General features: G+C 51.6%; 1 long non-coding RNA gene across 1 annotated transcript; it reads left to right on the forward strand.

The window, feature by feature from the left end:
• Positions 1 to 1466: 1466 nt before the first annotated feature.
• Positions 1467 to 16501, forward strand: LOC116573005. The gene is made up of 3 exons (XR_004278574.1): positions 1467 to 1603; positions 1747 to 1918; positions 16380 to 16501. It is a non-coding gene; the product is annotated as an uncharacterized LOC116573005 (long non-coding RNA).
• The last annotated feature ends 9139 nt before the right edge of the window (positions 16502 to 25640 follow it).

Here is a 25640-nt window from a genome sequence, read left to right on the forward strand (position 1 = left end):
AGCCTTTTTTTTCAGCAGATCCTCACCTTAAAGTTCCTTTTTTATGCCTTGGCCTCAGGAGTTTTAACGAATGAGGAATCCATTCATTCATTCAACAATTCTTTTTGGGAACTGTCCCCAAACTAAGATCACTAATCTTGCTCTGTGCTCAGTGCTGGGGACAGAGTGGTTAACAAGATACCGAGGGGCTTTGTCTCGCCACACACCTTTCAGAGGGAGACAGATAGTAAGTGGGCACCATGGAGTAGTAAGCAGGATGATGGGGGTTACCGTGGGCAATGGGGACTCACTGCCAGGGGACCTGGCCTGGGCTCAGACACTGGGGAGGGTCCTCCCAAGTGACAGCCAGATGAGAACAGAGGGTTGGGTGGGAAAGGGTCTGGCAAGGACCGTGGGGGTTGGGGGGGAAGTTTCGTCTGTTCAAGCAACTCAGCAGAGCCCACTTTGGTGGGTCTGGGCGTGAGAAGCTGAAAGGCAGGTGGGGAGGGGGAGGGCCAGGGCCTGTCACACAGCCACCTGGAAAACTTTGTCTTGAGGGCAATGGGGAGCTACTGCAGAGCTTTTGGGGGTGGGAGCACAGTCCATAGGTCACTATGGCTGTGGCTGGAGGCTAGCTGGGTGGAGTTGAGAGCAGTAACCCAGAGCCGACCGTGGCCTGGCCAGGGTGCTGACATGACCCTCAAAAAGCCACGGCTCCTGCTGTCCCTAGGGTCACCCAAGGGCAGTGTCAGCCCCTCCCTATGCTGACCCAGTCTCTGGGATTTCAGAGGTACCCTTGCCGTGAAATACTGTACCCCTGCCGCCCCCATCGTGGATTTCCATCCTTAGTGGTTCCTGGACTCAGAGCTTCCTGGACAGGTTTCCATGCACTCATCCCCTTGGGCAGGTAACTTGGTTGGCCTTGGCACTGTGTAGGTCCAACCTGGCCTGACACGCTTCCATCTCCCAGCCTCAGTGGTTGTGTCTACCACAGGCTGGGGAGGAACCCAAGCAGGCTGAGTGGCTGAAGACTGGGGGGCCACGCAGGGGTGGATGAGGGTTTACAAACGCTCAGCACCCCAGAGCTCCTGCTCGGAGCCGAGAGATACCTGATAAGTCCCAACACGGGGACTCTCCCTGCTCACTGCTGTACCAGGCCTGTCCAGGCCCCTCCTTGGGAAAAGCCTTCTGCTTGCCAGAGTGTGGGGAGCCTGGGACTTGACACGCCTGTCTGCTCTGCCTGCCTCTGGAGCTCCGAGCAGCCGGCTCACGGTTCCTGGGGGGTCTGTTTCTGTCATTCTCCACTTGTTTGTTGACTTGAAACCCAATCGTTACACTTTCAACATTTGCTTGCTTGAGAGGGATCCTCCTCTCTGAGGCATTCCCGGAGCGTCCCAGGTCTTGGAGGGAATGGCTGGTGTTCCTGGTAAGACACTGGGGTTGGAAAGCTGGGATTCCCGTCCTGGTTCTGTCCCGAGGTTTTGATTGTGACCTCAAGAAGGTGACCAAGCCTGTTTCCTCACTGTGACTTGGTCATAGTTGCTAGCGTTTTGGTGGGTTCCCCAGGGCAGTGCTCGGCAGAGGGCAGGAACTTTCCACCCCAGCCTGAGAGCTGGAGACTGGGGTCTGTTCATGAAGCTACTCTGGGCTGGGCCAGGGTGGGCTGGCCAGTTGGGGGCGGCCAACAGCATGCCCGTAGAGCCATTGTTTCGGGGTGATCTGTGACAGGGATGTGATCTCTTAGGCTCTTGGCTTTCTCATTTCCAGCCTGATGAAAGAAAGACCTTGTGTTCTTCAGTAGAGCGAGAAAGTGGGAGTGGATGAACGCTGAAGCCTGTCTAAGACCCATGATGACCACAGGGGTCTCCAGAGCAGCAGCCCCGAAACCAAGGTCTCCCGGCACCCAGGATCCTGCTCTTTGCTGCCTTGTTCCCCGCAGGTGGGTTTTACTGTCTCCTCATCCCAGCTCCCTTGTTTCTTCCTCCATAACTGCCCAAGCTGTCCTGCACCGGGAACACCATGCACAGTCTTCCCCAGCTGCCTCAGGAAATCACACCCAAACTGCAAAGCCAAGCTTCACCGCAGTACTTTTTAATTTTAATGGAGGAAAGGAGCCGAGGTTTGGCATTAAGTTTCCCAGGGCTTAGAACATGGGTCTGACTCCCTGCCAACTTCCCTCGCGGTCCCTGAAGGCAGCCGATGCCCGAACGGGACTGCCTCTGGAGTCTTCTGGAGCTCTGCGGGAGGGTCTGCTCACCGCCGCTCTTCTTGCTCATGTGGCTTTCGAGCCAGGGCCTGGCATCTTCGCCAGATCCACTGTGCCCACATCAGAGGGAAATTTTGGTCAGGCGAGCTGGAGATGTAAAGCCGAGGAGAGCTTGAGAAATGCAGATACTCTGCCTTTGGAAAGCCATCTTGCCTTCCAGCCACTGGTCGCCGGCATGTTCTCCCACGCTCTCCGGCACCTGGGGAAGAGGAGCTCGGGTGCTGGTGTTAGACAGATGTGGGCGGCTCTGTGGTCTCATTTCTGGCTGTCTCTGTGACCTTGGACAAGTTGTTTCCTTTTCTGGAGTTTCACTGTCCTTTTCTGAAAAATTGGGTAAGATCTTATCTTTTTCCACAACGTCCTGGCTGCGTGGTTATCGTGTCATACCCATGTGCTTATTGTGTTCTACCCACGGGAGTGTCCATTCCATGCAGGGCAGGGCTCAGTTTCCTGCTGAGTCTGAGGCACCTCCAGCCCCCAGTAAGTGTCCACTAAGCCTTTGTCGGATGAATGGGTGAATGACACGTGATATGACGGAGGGCACCCCACGCGGTAGATGGGACCTTCGGGAACCACGCTCAGACACAGAATGGCAGGCACACAGGAGAATACATTGTGTCAAGTGTGAAACAGGCACACGCTGTGGGACACTCCCTGCATACGCATGCCCACTGGGTGGGGCGGAGCAGATTCTATTCTCGGGGACCAGACAGAGCAGTCTATGGGGGGAGAGCCTTCCTCCGGCTTGATAAGGGCCCTCTCCTAAAGGTCCTTAGGCAGTGGTGGGTCTAGTAAAATGGCTTTTCTCTGGGCTTTGGTGGAAGCCGCTGACATCTCTGGCTCTTCTGACCTTCATGAGCTGTGGTTCTCCTGTTCCTTGGTGCCTGAAATGACTAGAAATGAAGGCAGGTGCTCCCGGGTGTGTGGACTGACCTGCAGGCTGTAGACCTTGGAGCCTGAGGATCATGGAGGGGTCCCCAGAGAGCACACCTTTCTGCAGAGCCTGGAGGCGTGGAGGGGCGTGTGTGTGTGTGTGTGTGTGTGTGTGTGTGTGTATGGTATATAGTATATGTGATACAAATATATATGGGATATGGTAGATAGGCTACATATTCATCTCCTACGACAGGGGGATGAGTGTGTGGGGATGTGGAAAGGGTTTCAGGTTTAAACCCAGACAGCTGGTATATTAATCAGGGTTCTGCAGAGGAACAGAACCACAGGATGTATGTATGTATACATTTCTCTCTCTCTTTCCATTGTCTTTCTCTCTCGGCCATATCTAACTCTGTCTCTCCAACATATGCACATACCTGTCTATGCCTCTGTCTACACATCCACCCATCCACCTATCCATCATCATCATCATCATTTACCATGTGGATTTACTTTAGAGAAGTGGTTCACACAATAGTGGAGGCTAGAACAACACCTCCAACACCTGCAGGATAGGTGGGTGGGCTGGAGGCCCAGGAAGAACTGCAGTTTGAGTCCAAAGCTAGTTTGCTGGCAGAATTTCCTCCTGCTTGGGGAAGGTCAGTCTCTCCGTGGAGGCCCTCAGCTGACTAGGCGAGGCCCACCACCACCACAGGGAGCTAACTGCTATACTCAGAGTCTGCTGATCTAAATGTGAATCTCCTCTAAAAATGCCTTCACAGAAATATCTCAAATAACATTTGACTAAGTATCTGGGGCTAGCCAAATCTGACGCATAAAACTAACCATCCCAGATGGGTTTGAAACAGAACTCTGATCTAGATGTTTATACTCAGAGCAGTGGAGTTGGGGGTTGGGGACAAGTGTTCCTGTTCTAGCTTTCAGCCCATGTACAAAAGGTGGTTTCAGCTCATTAAGCCTGGCCCTGACTCCATGGGGAAGGACAAGAAAGGGGTCAGAAGCAATCAGTTTGTATGATTCACGGCTTCACCATCACAATCATGGTGGCCCCCTGGGGGGCAACAACACACCCCACCCTCTATTTTGCTTTCTGGGTGACTCTGCTCCTCTATGTCACTCCTCATGGAGACTGCGAGGGGGGAGCCTCAAGCCAGGGAAACTTTGTGCATTAGTAGCTGCTTCTGGGTTCTCTGTGTTGTGGCCCGGACCCAGCAGGGCCTGGGTCTTCCCACCCCTTTCACAGATCTTCAGGCAGCCCTGGGATGTAATCCCTGTTCATGGGACTGGTCCAGAACCACTCACCATAATTCCCCTGCCCAGCACCTGTCATAGCTTGCTCTTGACTGTGCTGGTGACCAATGTGGTCACTTGTGTGCTTGTGTTAAATTTGTTTTGTTTTGAATCTGGCTCCTGCTGCTGTCTTCTGAGCCTTGGACGTTACTTGTTCAGTAATGGCACCGCCTGCTCTCTGTCCCAGCAACGTGTGGAGATTGTCTTGGACATGCCTCTCTGACCCGGTCCCGGGGGCCCTACTGTGAGGGGGCAGGGATGACTCACACTCCCTTGATTGCAGCTTTGCAGATAGGGCCTACACGGCTCTCATGGGCAGAGGACCATGGGAGCGAAGTGGAAGGAGGCAGGAGATCTACCATGCACTTTGCTAAGGGGTCACCTCTAAGCTCTTCCTGGGCTTTGTTCTTTTTCTCCCTGGCTTTCCCAAAGCATTTCCAGGAATCTTCCTGCCCTGGGACAGAGAGAACAGAGATGATGGTATCTATCTGGAGCTCATCAAGGTCGTGTGTATGACGATATCCACATGTGAAAATGGATTCATTTGGTAAAGGAGGTGAACATTTGTGGTTTGCCTCCAGAGATCCCACTCCCTTCTCTCTCCTCCCGCCCCTGTCTGTGTTTGGACACTTTCCTCTTACTGCTGTCAGTCCCTGTGGTTGAGGTAGGCTCCAGGATGGTCATATGGGCTCTTCTTGGGCTCCAAGATGGTCATATGAGCTAAGCCCAGACATAAAAGCCATAGTGTATATCCCACCCTGACCACAGTGACCAGGTCATTGTCTTAGTCCCTTCAGTCCCCTGTTACACAGACCATGATATCACACACTGGGTGACTTATAAACAACAGAGGTTCATTTCTCACAGTTCTTGGGGCTAGAAAGTCCAAGAGTAGGGTGCAAGCATAATTGGGTGAGGACCCTCTTCCCTGTTGAAGGCTTTGTTTTATCCTTGTATGGCAGATGGGGCAAAGAATTCTCTGGGGTTTCTTTTATAAGAATATGAATCCCATTCATGAGGGCTCTACTGTCAGGACCTGAGCACCTCCCATATCCCCACGTCCTAAGGCTATCACATTGCAGGTTAAGGGCTTCAAAATACAAAATTTGTGGGTGAATATAAACATTCAGGCCATAGCAGTCATGGATCCATCCCTGACTTAAAACCAAAGAGATCCCAGAAGACTTTGCTGGAACTGTTGGGAGAGAGGCAGGTGTGCTTTTTGACTGGACCTGCTAGGTCCAGCTATCACCTGGGGTGACCATGGTGGAGAGCAGAGCTGGGAAAGATGATGTCTCGATGACATCAGTTTAGTCCCTAATTCAGATGTGCATGAAATAAGACCTATGTCTAGACTTAAAAAAGAAAAATTCACGAGTTGATAAATTCCCTTCCATTTATTTAAGCCGGTTCAGTTGGGTCTTCTGTCACTTAAAACCAAGAAAATCCCAATGGGTGCAGCCCTGTGATCTTTGGGTCAAAATTACCTGAAAGGCTGCATGACCTTGAGGTGAGTTTAGTTGTACTTCAGCCAGTGGCACTTGGTCCTAGTGTTAGGGCCCATTCTCTTATTTAAACTGTGTCAACACTGTTCTTGGTTTCCAATGACCTTAAATAGTTCTTTGAACTTGTCTGGAGGCCATCATTCCAATATCAGAAACCCCTAAGCCACGCACACGTTGTGGGAGCCTACAGACCATGTTTACAGACATAGTTGGTACAACTGCTTGGAAGAGTTGGGAGGAACTAGCGGTCATCCATTGGTTCTTGGAATTCTTCAAAGCTGTGGGTGGGAGGTGTGAGGTTCCTGGTCATCTAGACTTCCACTTCCAGGGTCGAGTTTACTTTTTATGTGTTTCTAAAGAGGACAGAACAATTGTTCTCACAGCAGTTTCCTGGCTGAGCAAATAGTCCAACACTGTCTTCATTACGAGAAGAAATCGAGTTTATGGCTCAAATCCTGACTGTCCCCAAACAGGAGCTGTTGTCACCCAGTGATTGATTTCATGGCCAGACCTTCCAGGAATGGGATTTAGAGGTTGTTGAAATGTGTATGCATTTTTTTTGCGTGTTTATTGAGTTTTTGGAATATTCTTCTTTGATCTCGTTGGCAAAATGAAACCATATGGGCTAAGCGCCTGGGCCATTTGGGTTTCCAGCTTTCTGCACTTACATTCTGCTTCTTTACACATGCATATGGATCCCAGCCTTTGAAACTGTGCAGTGGTGATTGGGCATGAATCTTCTAAGTGTCAGTTATGGTTGTAAATCAGCTCTGTGTGACGTGAGTCCAGGGAAAATGAAAGAACATCGAGGTCAAGAGTCTGTGCTCTGGGATCTGCAGACCTGCGTTCCTTCTAAGTTATGTGGTACCAGAATGAGAGAGATGCCTGAAGTCCACATTTGTCTTGTCTTTCCAAGACAAACTGGGCTGTCATCAACTCTACCAATTCCTCTTCCTCTGTGTCCCCCCCAAGGCTGACCTTTTGATCTTTCCAGAGTGCTTAATTCCACCACCTAGGGGGATGAATCCTGGATCTTTTTATCTTGTCATATTGTTTGTCTTTTTTTGGTGGTGGTGGTGGGGTCTATGTAAGCTTTTCCCTTCTCTCTAACTAACCTGAAACTGCTGGGTGGGTTGAGACTATGCCTTCCTTCTCTACAAACCAACCTCGCCTACTCTTGTGCCCTGCAGATACAGGGTATCTGATACGGCTTTGTCGATCTTAGGATCTTTGCTGCCATGGGGATAGGAGGCGGCCAGTGGGTGTGAGAAAAGAGCAGAAGTTAGATGTGGGAAGGGAGGTGTAGGTGGGGTGGCCAGATGTTGGAGGAAGTGGTCAGTGAAAGAAACAAGTTGACCCCATGACGCATGCCTGACATGGAAGGGCTGGCGGCTACAGAGTTCTAGGCAAAGGGCTTGCCCTCTCCTTTCCCTGGAAGAGAGTGTGGAAGCATCTGGAATGGGTCCCTGCCTTCTGTCTGCTGCCTTATCGTAAGGATCTCATGGACACAGAGATCTTGAAGATCCCAGCCCTGTTTCCAAAGCCGCTGCATTGAAGTGGGACTTCGGCTCTGCTACCTCTGCCCCAGTATGACCATAGCCCCGCTCTGGGAGCCATCCTTCAGCCCGAGGCCCTGTACAGTGGCACTGTGCTCGGTTGTGAACTGGGGAAGAACAGGAGGAATAGCCTTGTCCTCCTCCTGCACCCCGAGCTGGCCTGGGGGCGGGGGGTTTCTTCTCATCCCAGAGTCACCGCGGGCAAGTGCGCATGTGTGCCCGTCTGTGTATGTTGTGTGTGAGAGTCAAAGAGCGAGCCAGAGAGGCTGATTTAAGGTGGAACAGCAATAGGGACCAGAGGTAGGTGGAAAGTCATGGGGAGCACTGTCCACGCCCATGAGGGTGACTGTCCCAGCTCGAGACGGCTAGGACAGGAGAGAAGTACCGAGGGCTCCGGCACGTGCAGGACTTGCTGCGTCCACCGTGAGCAGGTGAGCAGGGTCTTCGGGGAAGGAATCCCACTCCTGACAGCTCCTCCTCGCTGACCAAGAGTGCGGCTTCACCGGGCAGCTGGGCCTTGGCTTCTCAGCCACGCCCCTGGGTCCGGGCTGAGGCCCCGAAGTCCGCATGTACTGTCTCCAGGACCTGGGCCCATCAACTCCCTTTTTACGGTCTCAGCTGCAGAACAGGTGTCCCACTGCAAGCCCCGTGGGTGAGTCTGATGCTCCCATGAGTGGGGCGGCACTTTGGAAACTGTGAGGTTCCTGCTGCAGTGATGATGGACGGAGCAGACAAGAGGGTGGTAGGCCCCCCGTGCTGCTGTGGGTCTGCGGAGGGACCAGAGGGACAGGAAGGTGGCTCTGAGGAAGACAGTTTGGTCCCCAAATGCATCTTGAATCTTTATCCTTCTGCCTGGGGCCATAAGACACCAGGAGCTCGGTAGGGCCTGGGGCCAACTGAGTGTAGGTGGCTTGAGTGGGTGGAGAAACAGGCAGAGGGGCCATGTTCCTTGTTGCCTCTGATTCATCCCATCACTCGCCCCTTTCTCAGAGCTGACTCCTTTCCAGGCTGCAGTAGGAACCACGGGGGCCCTCGGATCTTCGAGTGTGGTATGTTCTTGGAGATGGCGCTCAGGGAATCAGGGAGACAGGCAGCCCTCTGGCATTGTCTCTGTCTTGGCCGCCCCTAAAAATACGATGTGCTGTGGCTAATGAGAAAGCCCCACAGGCCTGTCTCGGCATGCCCTAATATAGCCTGGCATCCGAGCCCAAAGCAGGGTGGAAACGGGGACTGGTAATTGAAAACACAAGCGGTCTCTCCAACAGGATGGCAGGGAGCCCGCTGTGATCTCGATGGCAGGGCCCGCAATGGGCTTCTGAGCAGAGGTCCCAGGAGGCTGTCCCCGTGTAACCAGCGTGGATGGGGTGGAGCCCATCCTGAGAAGGGCCATTCAGCTGAGAGCACCTGCCTGCAGCCTCTTGCCTACTTTTTGGCTGGTGGGTCAACATCGGGCTGACCAGCCCAGTTAGCTCTTGTGGGGACGAGCGATGGGCTCAGGGCCACCAGGGTCATAAATTCCATCACCCCAACCCGTTGGAGAGCAGCACAGACCAGGCCTCCGTCTGTGCCCCCAATCCCCGGCTAGCCTGGTTTTTGCCCTACGTTGAATCTCTGAGCGACTCTGGCCTGACCCACAGACAGCGGGCCACCTTAGTGAATCGAAGCCAGTGTCCAGGGGAGAAACATCATGGTGGCAACATCAAAGCTTTGCTCTTCCTCTTCTTCCCTCCTTCAGCATAGACATGGCCCCATGGCTCAGCCTTGGAGCCAGAGGGCTCTGTGCTGCTCTGTGCTGACTTGTGTTGCAGGTTTGGGGAAGCAGAGGGGGCCGAACATGGCAGGGGAGAAGCAAGGCTTCAGGTGACCAGGTCACCCCTGTTGGCTTGAGACTTTCCTGGTTTGGGCACTGAAAGCCCTAAATCTCAGGAAATCTCTCAGTCCCATGAAAACCAGGATGCTTGGTGACCCTACTGCTCACCCCTCTCCCTCCCCAAACCTGCTCATCATGGGAGCCCCGTGGGCTTTAGGAACTGGTGTCCTAGGCGACTCACCCAAGGTCACTGGTCTTAGGGCTGCCGGCTGGCAGAACAAGGACTTGAATCCAGGGCCTCTGACCACAGGTTCAGGGCTCCTTGTCCAACCCCTGCCCCTGTTTGCTTTTCTCAGGTCACGCATGAGCTCTCTCCAATAATCTTGGTCAAGTCCTTTCCCCAGGGTGGAGATGACGGTGAAATAGCAGAAAGAGGGAAGAGAGAGGGGAATTGGTCACCCCTAAGGGGTTAGCGGCTCAGGGCTCTGGGCCTGGGGGAAGAGAAGGACTCAGTCTTGGCCCTGAAGTGTCGGACATGCTGGTTAGAAAAATGCGGCAGGCTTGCCTGCAGGTGCCTGGCTGAGGGGCCTCTCTTGTCCACCTCCACACACACCTACCGGGAAACGAGAGATAAAGGGTGTGGCTCGCTCAGGTTGCATTGCTCTCACTTCCGTTAAAGAATTTATTCATTCAACAAATATTTATTGAGTTTCTGTCCTTAAACATGGTGTTCGCTCTGTCTGGAACACGCTTTTGCCCTCCCTCCTCCTTTATCTCTGCCCCCCACCCCCCACCCCGGCATCCCAGCTCCATCCACTCCTCGGCTCTCCGTTCAACAGATAATATTTATCGAACCTTAGCCTGAATCACGTTGCATTACATAACTACTGTAATCCCCGTGAAACCTGTGCGAAGCTGTTGTACCCATTTCATGGATGAGGAAACTGAGAGGTTAACTGGTGTGCCCAGGGACACCCACGTGTCTTGACTGCTAGGCTGGAGTAGTCTGGTTTGTGCTTTCCGTGGAAGGAAGGCTTTGCAGAGCCCCACCTCCCTGCCCCCGGGGCCGTGGTGGTTATTCGCTGCTGGAACATTCATCCAGGAGCTGTGTGATGCCTCATGTTCCCGTCTGTTTCTCCCTTGGCGACAGTTCCTGGAGGGCTGGGATCCTCCTTGCTTGATCCCAAGTTCTGGGCCATTAAAGGAACCCAGTAAATACCTGTTGAGTGAATAAATGAATGGACTGATGAGTGAATGAGTGATTCCCTTTGATGGCTGAAGGAGCTCTGAGACCGAGGTCCTCAGTGAGAGCTTCTTTTATGTCACTGTGGGATGCCAGGCACAGGCAGTGGTGGGCTGGGGGCTCCTGATGTCCCAGGATAAACACCACCTTCCTTTCTGGAACGATGATGTAATTGTGAGATCGGAGAACAAACTGATTTTTTTTTTTAAAGATTTTATTTATTTATTTGACAGACAAAGATCACAAGTAGGCAGAGAGGCAGGCAGAGAGAGAGAGGAAGGGAAGCAGGCTCCCTGCTGAGCAGAGAGCCCGATGCGGGACTCGATCCCAGGACCCTGAGACCATGACCTGAGCCGAAGGCAGAGGCTTAACCACTGAGCCACCCAGGCGCCCGAACTAACTGATTTTTAAACACTCACACAAACTGGGACTTTTATTTATTTATTTATTTATTTATTTATTTATTTATTTATTTATTTTTAGTAGAATGAGATAGGTTTCATGAATTCTCAGGATATATCTGAGATTTGGAGGACGTTTCATGCTTGGGGTAGCCTCTATCGGCTCAGATCTGACTCTCCCCACGTTGTAATTTCTCTGCCGCTCTTGGGGGTGCGTTAGCGAGAAACTTTGAGAAATGCAGCTCAGGGGAGTGGCTGGAACCAGGGCATGGGGCGTCTGGACTCCATGTGGGGACAAGGCTGGCATTCTGGGCGGGAGCTCTGCTGAGAGCTGAGGCCTGACGTTCAAGAGGCAACCCTTTCCTCCCAGGGCCTGGCGAGCAGACGGCCCGCCAACGGCTTTGACTTTGCGTGTGCCAATAACTGTTGGAATAAACGCTTCACAGTCATATCCTGAAGGGCCACTGCAGCCTCTTGGAAAACCTCACACTATTTTTAGTCTCTTTAGCTCAAGAAAATGCCATCTCTTTTCCTCCCCACAAGCCAATTCATTGTTGATTTTGCCCGGGTCTTAAAACCCCGTTCTCCTTTTTAGCTCAGTGAGACCAATCAGCAGTCGGGTGGAGTTCCTCCGTCCATTTCTATTTTCATATCTTGTATTACTTGTTCACATGGGAAAAAGCCAGCCATCTCCCCGTGTGGGGGCCCCGTGCAACCTGGCTTCGCGGGGAGGCACGTGATGGTGCTGAGTCACATCGGGGCAGACATGAACGAGGGAGCGTCAGGACGTAGGGTTCCAGGAGCCTGAAGTTGGCATGGCTGGGGCTCGACCTGGAGCTTGTTTATTTCATTAAGCGTTTCCAAGGGGAAGAGGAGGAACCAGGACCTTCCAGGCTCCGAGGAGTCAAAGGGTGCCTTTCTCCCTCAGAAGAATTCACTCTTGCTCCACAGGCACCGAGATGCTCGGTGGTTGTAATCCTTTGCAGTTTATGAATGCTTTTTTGGTGCTGTTTATTGGTCTATTACTCGAATGGGGAAATGGACAGAACGCTGTGGGGAAACAGACCACGGAGGGGCGGAGTCCGTCTGGGGAGCAAGGAAGACTGGACAGTGGGATGGCCATGTTGGCTGGGTCTTAAAGGATAACAAGAAAGGGAGAGATGTTCCAGGCAAAGGCAAGGAGGCGCAAAAGAACACATGTTGATGAACCCAGGGAGGAAAATTGGGCCCAGAATTTGAAGGACCACCTGCACTGGTGTAGGCCATGGGGAGCTGTTGGTGACTACTTTGTAGGAAGTTCACAGCGGAAGCTGAGTGGAAGCTAGACCATTATGGAACAGGTAGGGCCCTGTGCTGGGCACAGTGTATTGGACTCTTGTATAACTTTTTATTTTAACGGTCTTATGGCTGGGTAGAGGGGAGGAAATTTAATTTAATCTCCACATAGGGGATAGCTCAGGAATTACCTCTCCTCTGTCCCATGTCCCTGGTACATATTACTAATCAATCATAGCATAATTTCCTGCTGAGTCTGGTCTTGGCCACAGATTTCTTCCCAAGGCTGAGCTCCAGGTAGCCGCCACTATTTGGCTTACGTGGCACTTGAAACGAAGCATGTTTGCCATTCTCGTCCCAGGAAAAATAAAACCGAACGTTGACATTAGTCTAGAACAAGTGGCACCAGAGAGAAGAGCTTATTGTAGAAGTTCCCAAGAAGGAAGTATTCAAAATAAACCCAAGGGACTGGTGGAGAAGAATCAAGTTCAAAACCTTGGGAAAGTACTTTGAAAAAAAGTACCTCGGGATTAACTTTCCTACAAAGTGATGGAATCACACAGTAATCATCATGCACCTGTCACTCTCTCTACCACACACTTGGAAATTATAAACAATTTTCAAGTCCTTGCCATCACAGGTCTTGCCTTCCAATTTCCACTTTTGCCTGCAGAAGGAGAAGGGAGTTGCAAAGTCTGATTTAAACAAGAAACCATCTAGTTGGGGTTCTCAGGGGTGCTGGGGGCAGGGTAGCTGGATTCCTTGTCTGGCCCAAGAAGCCCACTCTTCCCTTGGCTAGGAAAGAATTGAGAACCCATCTGAGGCCTTCCCCCCTGCCTTTTCCCACTGGAGAATTCCAGAATGCTCAAGTCCTGAGGAAGATTTGGGCTTTGTGCTCCAGCTGTCAGTCAGCTACCTGTGGCCTTTGGCAAGCATCTGGGACAAGCACATACCATGTTGGCCTTTTGATCCTCCCTTCTCTGTGCTTGACCCTTGCCCAAGGGCCTGCCTTACCTCCTCCCACTTCCCCCACCTCACCCTAAGAAGCAGAAGGAGAGATATTGGTCCTGCTGTTTCTAGACTAGACCAGCTGCAAGGTGCTGAGTGCAGGGGACCCATCCACTTTCCTTGCTGGGCACTGCCAAAAACCACGTATTTGCTTCCCTTTCACCCGGATGTACAAAGCCCCACTGGGTCGCTAGTAGGTCAGGAACCCATCACCTGGCTGGGCTTAGGACCCATGCTCTTTCTCTGACCCATGGCAGGGTGGACTCTTGCAGACCCTGCCGGGACCCCTCAGTCAGGGCCACGCCGCAGACTAGAAAGCTCATCCGTCATCACCGGTGTATCGGTGGGACACCCACGGGAAGCCCTTTCCAGACCAGGGCAGGGTCCCTGGCCAACCTGAGGCTGAGTCCTGAACCCGAACCTCAGTTTCTTCCTCTGTGAAAAGGCTACTGACTTTGCAGGCATAGCCCAAGGCTTAAAGACCATATGCTATGCGAGCCAGCTGTTCCAGTGGGAAGTGTGTAGCTTTTGCACGTGGAGGGGCCAATGCCAGGCCAACTTTTCGGCCCATGGTCCCCCCTCAGGTCTGTGGAACTGTAAGCAGATCCCGGGAAAAAATTAGTTCATCTCTCTCCAGACTTTGCCTCGGGGTCGGTGGCCTGACACACCCTATCTGACCCAGTTCCCTGGCCCTTCTGATGTCCCGATGGGTCTGTTCCCATCTCGGTGTGCCCAGGTCAGGTCCAGCAGTTCCGGCAATATCTGCCTGATACCTGCATCTGCCTGGTACAGGCCGGTGCTGGACACTCTCAGTGGCAGCATCGCAGGAGAATTGCATGGCTGGCACCTCTCCACTTTCCTCTTTCCAGTGTTCCTGCTTCTGTCTGGACTCCAGACAGAGACCCCTGAACCCCTTGGGAAGGGGCTTCTGGGTTTCTGTGGTGGTCCCTTTGTCCCTGAGGCCTGTGCTGGTCAAAAAATGTAGTTACCCCAGGCTGGCAGATATCTCAGTAGCCTTTAAAAATGAATTCCTCCAGATGAGGTGCCTGGGTGGCTCAGTGGGTTAAAGCCTCTGCCTTCGGCTCAGGTCATGATCTCAGGGTCCTGGGATCGAGCCCCACATCGGGCTCTCTGCTCAGCCTGGAGTCTGCTTCCCTTCCTCTCTCTCTGCCTGCCTCTCTGCCTACTTGTGATCTCTGTCTGTCAAATAAGTAAAATCTTAAAAAAAATATATATATAAAAAGAATTCCTCCAGAATGCAGAGGAGATCAGGGAAGACCCCAGTGTGGTCCAGTTGGGGCCGGGTCGACCACAAAGGAAGAATGCCGGTTGGTGGGTAATCTTCTGGACAGTGGCTTTGGGCTCTGAACCCGTTCGCTGCACTTGCCTTTCTAGGTCTTGAGGGCCCCTGCCCTCATCTCGCTTTTAAAATGTAATGAAAAACTTGTTTCAGTTCTGAATAATTTGCTCCCCTGCCCTGAACCACTTAGCTCTGGTCCCAAATGTACCAGCAGCTTGAAGGCTCATCAGAGAGTTGTCTCCATCGCATGTAGGGACCATCTCATGTTTTCAGCATACACCAGAGAGAACGTTCCATAGCCCAAAGAGCCTGTCCAGAAAAATCTTCCAAGATCCTTGGACTTTCCCTGAAAGCAACCCTTTGAATTATGTCTCATCATATTAAATTTCCAGGGGAGTTTCTGGAGTCCCGTCGTATGGGTGGGGCTCCTGGCAGCCACCGAGCTGGCCCCATGTTAATATTATGAAGGTTCGAGATAATTCCCTTCCTAGAAACCCAAGTGGTGGCCCAGACGACACATGGACAGCATCAGCCCATGACAGCCTCTTTCCTCGTCTCCCTTCATTGCTGAAAGGACGGAGGCTCGTCTCTCAGTCCATCCAGAGCAAAGCACAGAGGCCAGATCAGGCTCACATCTGCGCCATGACTGTTTCGAGAACCTCCCACTCCACTTCCTTGGCAACTTGTTGAAAGAAAAGATGGGAGCCGGGGGATCGTTGGGCAAGACCTAGAGAAAGATGGCCTGGCAGGCGTGAGAAATAACAGTGTGATTAACACGACTAAGAGTTGCCATTCCTCGAGCACTTAGTACATGCCCGGCTCTGAACTCACACTTGGCCTTTGGCCTTAATACCCCAACCTGTGAAGGGGTATTATTATCCCCACGTTACAGCTGAGGAGACTGAGGCACAGGGAGGGTGAGTGACCATGCAGACACTCATCCAGCAGATGGAAAAACCTGGATACACACCGATGTTTGTCTGAATCCGTGGCCCGTCAGTGCCTACCCCGCTGTGTGTGGACGCCAGCCCTGGCTCTGTAACCTCCTGCGTGGCGGGGCCCTGGGCCTGCCTTTCCGCCTCTTCCTGGTTCCTCGGTTGTAAGATGAAGACGAGGCTGTGATTGATTAGCCATGCCTGCCAGGGACAGAGGAGTGGTGGCACTTGTGTCATCCCGTGTTTGGGAATTGTATTAAATTTCCTCTCCCCCTACCTGGCCAGTCTGTAGTCCTAAGACCTTTAAAATAACAGGTCAGTTGTTCTATACAAGAGTTGAACACGCCGTGCCCAGCACATGCTCCAGAATGGTCTGGCCTCCACTTAGCTTCCACCGTGAACTTCCTACAGATTAGACCCCCGTGGCTCCCCTTGGCCTACAGCAACACAGGTGGCCCTCCAAGCTCTGGGCCCAGCTCTCTTCCCTGGGCTCAGCAGCACATGTACTTTCATTTCTCTTGGCATTGGCACATGCTGTTGCCTTTGCCTGGGACATCTCTCCCCTTGTCATCCTTTAAGACCCAGCTAACATGTCCCTTCCTCTGGCCAGTCTTCCCTGCTCCTCAGACAGATTCTGCCCCTCCATCGCCTGCTTCCCCATAGCATTCTGTTCATCTCCTGCTCTAGAAGAGCGTGAAGAAACAGACGCTCCAACAGCTTGGAGACACAGCAGGCTGTCCCTTCCATTAGCCTGTCCACCTCCGTGGCTGGGGACCACCGTGTGACGGCAGTGTGGTGCTGTCCCTGGCTCCCGGAGCATCTGGGGGAAGGTTTCTGGAATGAGCCGCCATGGGGAGGAAGAACTCTGGGATGTGTCGGGAAGTGACTTGAATTTTTATCCCCGTTTGTTCCAGCCTGCCAAGGACACAGCTTAAGTCACCCTCCTGGTAATGAGAGGAGAGGAGGAAGAGCCGTGATTAAATGCGCTTGATAAAACTTCTCTCTTTCGTGTTCGGAATAAAAAGGGGAAGGTGGAGATAAAACAGTGCTTGTCTGGTGTCGTGGGGGACACCGCGGGGCTGGCTGTGCCAGCAGGGCCTGTGTCTTTAATCCTCCCCGGGTGCGGGCGGCGCAGGGGGGGGCGCTGGCACCACGCGGGGCGCCCTGGTGAGGGCAGTGCCAGGGGTGGCAGTGGGACAGAGGTGGGAGGTGCCGTTGTCACGGGGGTGGGGGGCCAGGGGCGGTGTCACAGAGGAGAGGCCAGAGCCAAGACGTGACGGAAGAGTGGAAGGTGTGCCAGGTGATGAGGCTGTTCCAGGCAAGGAAGAGCACGTGCGGCCTGTAGGGCCCTGTGCACAGACGGTCAGCCAGCCGGTCAGCCAGCCGGAGCTCAGCGCTGAGCAGGGGCACCGTCATTCCTTCTCTGCCTGACACCCTCCTCCGGGAAGCTGCGTCCCCGCTGTGCTCAGTGCAGTGTGGCCACTGTGGGGAACACGGTGGGCTGTTCCGTGGCCTGCTGATGTTTCTTTCCCTGGGGGCCTGTTGGCTTCCTGTGTGTCTGTCTGGGTGACACGCGGCGTCTTTTGGAGGTGAGGGGGCTCAGGCCCCATGTCATTCTCACACTCAGCTTCTCCGATGAACTGGAAGGGCAGGGAGGCAGGGCAAGCTCTCCCAAAGCCACCGTCCTAGCCCGTCACCTGTTCTATCGAGAGCAGGGCAGCGGGCTCAGAGGAGTGTAGCCAGGGAGGCCCGGGGGTCCCCGGGAGCGGAGTAGAGAGACGGAGCTGGAGCAGCATGTGTGTGCCGGGGATCCTTCCTTCATCTGCCCCACCCGGCTGAGCGGACGGGGCCTCCCACCTCGTCCAGCCGCGCGGGCTGGTGTGGATTTCACTTGCCTCATTGCCATCATCTTCCTGCGCTGACCCTGCCCGAGGCCACACTAGGCACCTGGCACCGTGCTCCGGCATTCGCCCCGAGGGCCTGCCCTCTGAGTGCTCGGTGCTCAGGACTGAGAAGGGACCAACAGTGGGAGTCAACTGAGACACAGTTTGGATACGGCCTGAAGCCGGCTGGGAGACGGGTATGCCCTCAGAAAGTTATGTGAAGGGGCGCCTGGGTAGCTCAGTGGTTTAAGCCTCTGCCTTCGGCCCGGATCATGATCTCAGGGTCCTGGGATCCAGCCCCATATCCCACATCGGGCTCTCTGCTCAGCGGGGAGCTGCTTCCCCCTCTCTCTCTGCCTGCCTCTCTGCCTACTTGTGATCTCTCTCTCTCAGTCAAATAAATAAATAAAAATCTTTAAAAAAAAAAAAAAAAGAAAGTTATGTGAAACGAGTGTCACTCATAAATAACGTTTGGCCTGACCCCATGTTTGCCTTGCCCTGTTCCCCCCACTTAGGTCCCGAAGCAGCGCAGCTGCATAGAAATATAGCGGGAGCCGTACATGTAATTGGAAAATTTCTAGTGATCACATTAAAAACATAAAAAAGTTGAAATTAATTTTAATACATTTAAATGTATTTTTACAACATATCCCAATACTATCCAACATATCACAACACTATCATTTCAAAGTATAAAAAATATAAACATTGTTAATGAGGGGACACCTGGGTGGCTCAGTTGGTTAAGCCTCTGCCTTCGGCTCAGGTCGTGATCCCAGGGTCCTGGGATCAAGCCCTGCATCAGGCTCTCTGCTCCGCTGGGGACCTGCTTCTCCCTCTGCCTGCTGCTCCCCCTGCTTGTGCTCTCTCTCTCTCCTCTCAATAAATATATTTATTAAAAAAAATGTTAATGAGGTATTTTACATTGTTTTCCTGGTACATTAAACCACAGTGCATTTTGCGCCTACAGCACATCCCAGGAGCGGTGAGGGTGTTGGGGGGCTGAGACTAAAAGCCTTCAGCAAGTGATGCGGGGCAGACTCGTTCTCTGTGTCTCAGTTTCCTCCTCTGTGCAGTGGGGATGATAGGAGTACCTGGAGGTCGTACACACAAAGGGTCGGAAAGCTTTTGGTACATGTGCCTTCCTGGAATCAGTATCAGTTGCTTGAGGTTCTGGGTCTGAAAGGGACCCTGACCCTGGCCTGGAACGAAGAGGGTGACATGAGAGAAACTGGCCATGGGATCCACTCCAGGGCACCCGTACTCCCCACGGGCCCCATACTCTGAGCACCTCACATGCGGTTCCTTCTCTTCCACATGCCTGTGTGGACCATTGTCTGAAGCCCTCAAGAAAGCAACTTTCCTTAAACTTGGCTCCTCTGTTCACCTCGGTGGTGGTTCCTGCTAAGCCTTTGTCTCCTGGTCCCTGCCCTCTGGCTCTCTAGAACTTTTAATGCCTCCATGGCCAAGAAGCCACCTGAGAGAAAATGTTAGAGGTGTGGGAGGACTTCCCACTTCCCAGGCATTGCCTTACTCGCTGGTTTGAGTCGCGGGGTCCGGTTTATTTGCTCCAGATGACGTCTGTTGGTCTAAAAGTTGTACCACAGGAAGCCCATGTCATAGGTATGACTCCCCATTGGGCCGTGAGGAGAGGGAGGCCCAGAGGGTCTGGGGGACCTGTCCAGTGGCACCGTGCCAGGCTGAGCCCAGAAGTCAGTTCTGATTCCTTTGTGCCAGTCCGAGGAGAAAGGCCAAGTGTGAGGCTGGACCTCCTGCAGGGCATTTCTCCATGTGATGGCTTCCTCTCCGGCGCACGTATGGGACTCATTAGGGGCTCTGGAAGTCCCAGTGTCCACAGTGCTCTCTGCAGCCTTCTACCTGTGTGACCGGATGTGGGACATGTTGATAGTCTCATCAAAATGCAAAACCGCTGTTTTAATTTCCAAGGAACACACACCCAGCAGTTATTTCTGACCCTCATTTTTTTCACTTAAATGGTCCTTGAGCCCCATTCGAGGGAGTAGGGGAGGATGTCTCTTTTCAAATAGCACTTGGTAAATCATGAAAAAAGCTGAAAATGTAACGTTGAAATTTCTAAAAATGTTGATTTTTGAAGTAGGGCATATATACTGGCATGGTTCAAGGAAAGGCTGAGGGTGCAAATTCTCCCTCCCGCCTCAGCCCTCCGCTGCGCGCAGTTCCTGCCCTCTACCTTTAATGCAGGATCATTCTTGTTTCTTTTGTAAATTTTAGTTTATTTTGAAAATATAAGTGAATTTAAGAAAATACTCCCCTCCCATTTTTTTACATCAACAGTAGCATACTACAAACATTGTTCTGCACTTTCCTCCAGTCACTACATATCCTGGAGTTCCTTTTGTATCAGGACATGAAGAGCTTCCTCATTCTTCTTTTTTTTCCAAACAGCGGCACAACACATCATTGGGTGGATATACCGTAATGTCATGATTTTCTTGGCCATTCCCTGCTGACGAACATTTGACTGTTTTCCATCTTTTCCTACTATAACAAATTATGTTTCAGTGAATAACCTTGTGAGTACATTAGTTCACATTTGCAAGTCTGTGTGTGGGATACATTCCCAGAGGTGAGATTATTGGTGAAGGGGTCCATGCATTCATAATTTTGACAGATGTTGCCAAATTGCCCTCCAAGGGGGTTCTCCTGTGAGCAATGTGTGAGGGAGCTTATCTCTCCATGGGCTCTCCAACAGAGCAGAGAGTTACATGTTTGGGTTTTGGCCAGCTTGCTAGATAAACAGTATTATCTCAAGTTTTCCTTCACATCTTTCTTATTATGAAGAAGGTGGGGCATCTTTTCATATATATACATACATATGTATGTGTATATATATGTAACATATGTATATACATAAGATTCTGTTTATTTGAGAAAGAGAACACGGGAGGGAGAGGCAGAGGGAGAAGCAGACTCCCTGCTGAGCAGAAAGTCCAACAACGGCTCCATCCCAGGACGCTGAGATCATGACCTGAGCCAAAGGCAGACACTTAAGCAACTGAGCCACCCAGGCGCCCCACCTTTTCATATATTTAAGGGCCACTTTTGTTTCCTTTTCTATGAACGTTCTACGCATATCCATTAGTGGTGTCTTTCCTTAGCAACTTGTAAGAGTTTGCACATTTTAGAGAGAACTGCCCTCTATCTGTGATATGAGTTATAAATATTTCTTCCCAGAATTTTATTGCTTATCATTTTTTCCATGCAGAAGTTTTAATTTGTATTAGTCAAATTGGTCTGTCTTTTATGACTTCTGAAATTTGAGTCTTGGTTAGAGGGTTTTACAACAGGCTGTATAGAAATTCTTTTTTCTTCCAGTCAGTTTGTGATTTCATGTTTTCTTGATTTAAGTCTTTTTTTTTTTAAGGTTTATTTATTCATCTGGGAGAGAGCAAACTAGAAGGGAGGGGCAGAGGGAGGAAGAACACCTCAAGCAAACTCCCCGCTGAGCACAGTGCCTGATGTGGGGCTCTATCTTATATGATCCCAAGTTCATGACCTGAGCCAAAACCAGGAGTCAGATGCTTAGCTCACTGAGCCAGGCAGGTGCCCCTCAATCTAAATCTTTGATCACTTTGAACCTTGTCTTTGTATACGGTGTGGAGCATGGAGCTGACTTTCTTTTTCTGCAGATGGTCACCCAGTTGGCCCCATATCACTTATCCATCATCCCTATTTCCCTCCCTGATCCGAGACATCACATTGATCACGTACTCAATTCCATACATCGTGGGGTCTGCTTCTTGCATTTTCTTCTGTTTGATTGGGATATTTGTCTGCACATATGCCATGACACACTGATTTAATTTTTGGGAATATATAGCATATTCTTCATAGATCTTCTTTTTCAGAGCTTCCATGGATATTTTAGTTTGTTTAGGGCTCTTTCTGAACTTTAGGATGTGATTTTCTACTTCTGTACCTTCTGCCCCCAATCCTGTGTGTTTTCTGTAAACCAGTGGTTCGGGATACAGGTTCAGAATGAGACCACTCGAGTTAAAATCCCAACTACCTTTTACTCCAGGAGTTTGGGCACCTTTGTTAATTTTTTAAAAATTTCACCTTCCCTGTTGTAGACTTCATAAGGTATTGTGTTATGAGAACATTCACATGAAGAACTCAGCTAGCATTGTTTCTCTTATGTGCTAGGTACAATACGATAGTTATTTCTGATGTTATTATGATAATCATCAAAATATCTCCATGACAAAATGTGCCCACATCAAGATAGCCGTGTCTCAGAGTCATGTGTCACTGGCCGATGTGGGAGGGTCGCGGGCTCCAGCCGCTCACACGAGACCACGAGATTAGAGTGATGCGAATTCATGACGTTGGTTGCGGAGGACCCTGCGTGGGCTCTTGTCACCAATGAGAGAGCCTCTTCGAGCCCCACGTGCCCTGAGATTGCGTGCAGTGCGACCTCGGGGGACATGTTGGCGGGATGTGCTCTGTGGTCTTCTAAATCTCAGCAAACAGTCTTCCCTCCTCCCTCCTCTTCTCAGCCCATCTCCCTAGGACAGAGAGAGGTTCTTTGACTAAAGAAGAGGGAGGCTGGAATAAGAAAAAGAATGATGAGTATATCAATTTTGTATTTCACGTGTTTCACGTTCTTACCAGGAATCCTCCCAACGAGCCAGAAGGAGAAGCGGGGAGGAAGTCTAAATCAACTTGGCCATGTAGCAACTCTCAGGGTTTTGTTTTGTTTTGTTAGCACACAGCTTCCAGGGATCACCCCTGGGCTGGAATTCTGCATCTTCTTGCTGCTTGGATGTGCATGGCAGTGAGCGTGAGTCTCAGATTCTGCCACGTGAAGAGCTGCAGGTAAGTGACGGCTAACTCGGCACACCTGTTCCTATAAGCTCAGCATGCTCCCGGCGTTGACCTTGGCACTTGGACAAGCTCTGTGCATAAAAACCGCTCCGGGGGAGGAAATGGTATTTTGATGGTAGCACCTGCCACCTTTCGAGGCAGATCAGATGACAGACCCCTCCATGAAGTCAGAGGTGGGGCACACAGGACCAAAGGAACTTGAGTGCCAGCACTGGGCTAGGCGGCTGGGGTTTTGGATTCTTGAACCCTGTTCATGCGAAGGTTAGAAGACTGCACAGTCTTTCCAGCTGCCCGGTTTCCTCTGTCATTTCATCCCTGACCAGTATGTCTGACCTTCAGGAGGTTAGGCTGCTGACCTCGGGGTACAAATTTAGATAAGGATATTTGAAGCCCTTAGTAGTACTTACTAGAATGTGGATCCCTGATAGGGAACTACAGTGGTTCATAATTGCCTTAGGGTGAAGTTGAAAATAAATTAATATGCACATATGCATTTACATCACATTGTTTATACTTAAGTATTTTAAAGTAAATAATATATCTCATAATAGGGACGTATTTCAATCTGAAGGGATTGCAGGAAGGGAAAGCAACTTGCCCAGGGTCACATGGCCACTAAGTGGGGTGTCCGGATTGGAAGCAAGGTCTCCGCCAGCGCAAAGCTTAGACCTCTGCCCGAGTCTCCATTGTTTCTGGTCATGGGGCTGCTTGGGGGATGGCCCCAACCCTACCCATAGTAGGATTGGGAGAGTCCCAGGCTGCCTGGGACTGGGTAGGTGTTCTGTCTTGTTCTGGGATTCAGTATTAGGAGCCCAGTTGCTTGCCGCTCTTGGCCAGATTCCCCCACAACAGCTTTCTCAGTCATGAAGGCGGTATTTTGGTCCCCCTCCTTCTCATTCCTCTGTCACCATTTGTTAGGATCTGGCAGGGAAGAGGGGGATGCAGGGTGGTGTGTGAGACTCTGTGAGGGGGTGTACTGCGGCTGTCCCAGAAGCCCCTCAGGGTGCGGAAGCCATTTTGGAGGATAATTTACTACTGAGTGAGAGAAAACGGGGGATTTGGAATAGTTTGTCAGATAAAATATAGGATGACCAGTTAAATTTAGGTTTCACATAAGCAATGGATATTTATATATATATTTTAGTGTGAGTCCCAAATACGGCATACAACGCTTATACTGGAAAAATTACTTCTAGTTCACCTGAAGTTTCAGTTAACTGGTGCCCTGTATTTTTATTTGTTAACCTTAGTTTCCTTCAGCAACCCTAAGCTCTGGATAGTTCTCAAGCAACATGTGGGGAGAAGAGAGAAAATGGGGTCTCTAAATCTCTTAGAAGGCCCACAGCTAACAAAACCCCAAGTGGATAGATGGGCTTGGGCAGTAAGGGGGTTTACTATTGGTCATGAGTCCAGATGCAGGGAGTCCCATGAGCTCCAGCTCTGCCTGCTCTGAGGTTCTTTCAGCTTGGCCTTCACGTTGGCGCTCCTCATGGTCACAAGATGGTTGCACTATCTCCAGGTGCCACATCCATATAGTTGCATCTGGCGCCCATTGCTTCCCTGTGAGGAACTTTTGACCAGCGCCCCTCCAGCAGGCTTGTATCTCGTTGGCCAGAATCACACATCTGTGACCAAGGGACCACCATGATTGGCTGAAGCCAATCAGACCCGCCTCTTGGGGCTTGGCCTCTTCAGAAGTCTTGCTACAGAGAGGGGAGTGGGTACCCAGGCTACTTGGGGTTCTCCAGGGTCGGAGATCTCCCCCTGCTCTATGGGTGGGGGACAATGTGGCCTGAGAGCAGCTTCCAGGGTCTTCTCCTCGGGCCCCTGACCACTGACCTCTGCAGGTGTGTTTCTTCCCAGTCAGTGTTTCTCCCATTGTCCCTGGGAGTGCTAATTTCAGATCCCAGGTGAGAGACCTTCTCCTGTCCCTCTGCTTCAGGTGTTCCTCCCTGCTTTTCTGTGACCCCACCTCACTGGAAATGACCCACGTTCTCTTGTGGTCTTTGTCCTCGGCCCCCGGGCACTTCCTTACTGGTCTGTCAGCCTCTCTCTGAAGGACAAGCCGCTGGTCCTGCGTCCCCACAGAAGCCCCTGTGAGAGGTAGCTAGATCCCCTGTGGCCCTTTGCCTTAGTCAATGGGCATTGGGGCAGCCATCCCCCTCCCCGCTCCCTCCGCAGATGGAATGCCTCATTTTCCCCCCTAAGGGGCACAGAGGCTGGCACCCAACAGATGCCCCACTGTTCACTGAGTTGTCAGGATAGGCTCACCTCCAGGAACCTGGGCTGCCTGGGGGTGAGCATCCAAGGCCACAGCCTCCCTGTCGGCCTCTCTCTGGTTGTCCCGCTCTCCGGGGAGGCTGCTGGCTCCAGATGTGGGTCCAACTCCCTTCTAGATTTAGAGTAAGAAGCCCCTGTGGAGGAGGGGCGGGGAGGATATCTGGCAGAGAGAAGCTAGACTGTTCGGGCTAAAGCTGCTTGGGCCTGGTAGAGATGGGAGCAAGGCCTCCTGGGTGGGGCATCCTACCTCTCCCTCCTCATTCCTGCCCACCCCCTGCCTTTCTGCTGAAGGAACTATGACTTTGAAGCACCTTCACAGCATGAACCTTGGGCTCTTGGAACTCTGCAGAGCTCTTGTCTCCCTTGGTAGACCTTAGACGGGGAGACCCCCATCTCCTTGACCTTGGCTCCTGCTGACAGGTGAGGTGAGGGGCTGCTGGGAGACAGCTGCGTCCACCCCAGAGCCCACATGCAGATGGACCTGGGAGCTGGCGAGTATGCCTGATGGACCCCAACTCTACTCAGTTTGATGAGTGTTGTCAGATTTGGGACCACACTTGGGGGCAGGAGTGTCTCTAATGAGATCTAACTCCCACATTTATTTAGTACTGAAAACCAAGAGCAGACTAAGTGTTTTATGGGCTTTAATCTCATTTAACCTCATGATAGCCCTGTGAGGTAGGCACTGTTTTTATTCTCATCTCCCTTTTACAGATAGAGAAATGGAGAGTCTAAGAGAGGCAGTTACCCCACAATACACAGGTAGTGAGTGACAGGCCCAAAATTTGAGGTCAGGTCTGTCTGCTTGACTGTCACATCTGTCTTGTTCTTGATGACCTCACTGTTCCCTCAGGAAGAACAAATATGCTCTCCATTCTCAGGGGCTAGGAGGACAAAGCAGGCTGGTTCTTCCAGTGTAGAGGCAAAGAGTACCCTGCCCCCGCCCGCCGATGGTCCAACCACCTAACTTAATAGCTGGGCCCGGGTACTCTCATCCAAGCCTGGGTCTTCCCTCTTTATTCTGTTTCTCTTCTAGGCTCTCTTCTCTTGCAAGGGGAAGGTGATGGGGGGCATGGAAGATCACACAAATCTAGGTGTGTTTGGGGAAGCAGTGGTTTCCCTTGTCCTTCTAGCTCCTGGGGA

The sequence above is a fragment of the Mustela erminea genome, chromosome 14 (genome assembly GCF_009829155.1).
Source record: "Mustela erminea isolate mMusErm1 chromosome 14, mMusErm1.Pri, whole genome shotgun sequence".
In the NCBI taxonomy this organism is placed as follows: domain Eukaryota; kingdom Metazoa; phylum Chordata; class Mammalia; order Carnivora; family Mustelidae; genus Mustela; species Mustela erminea.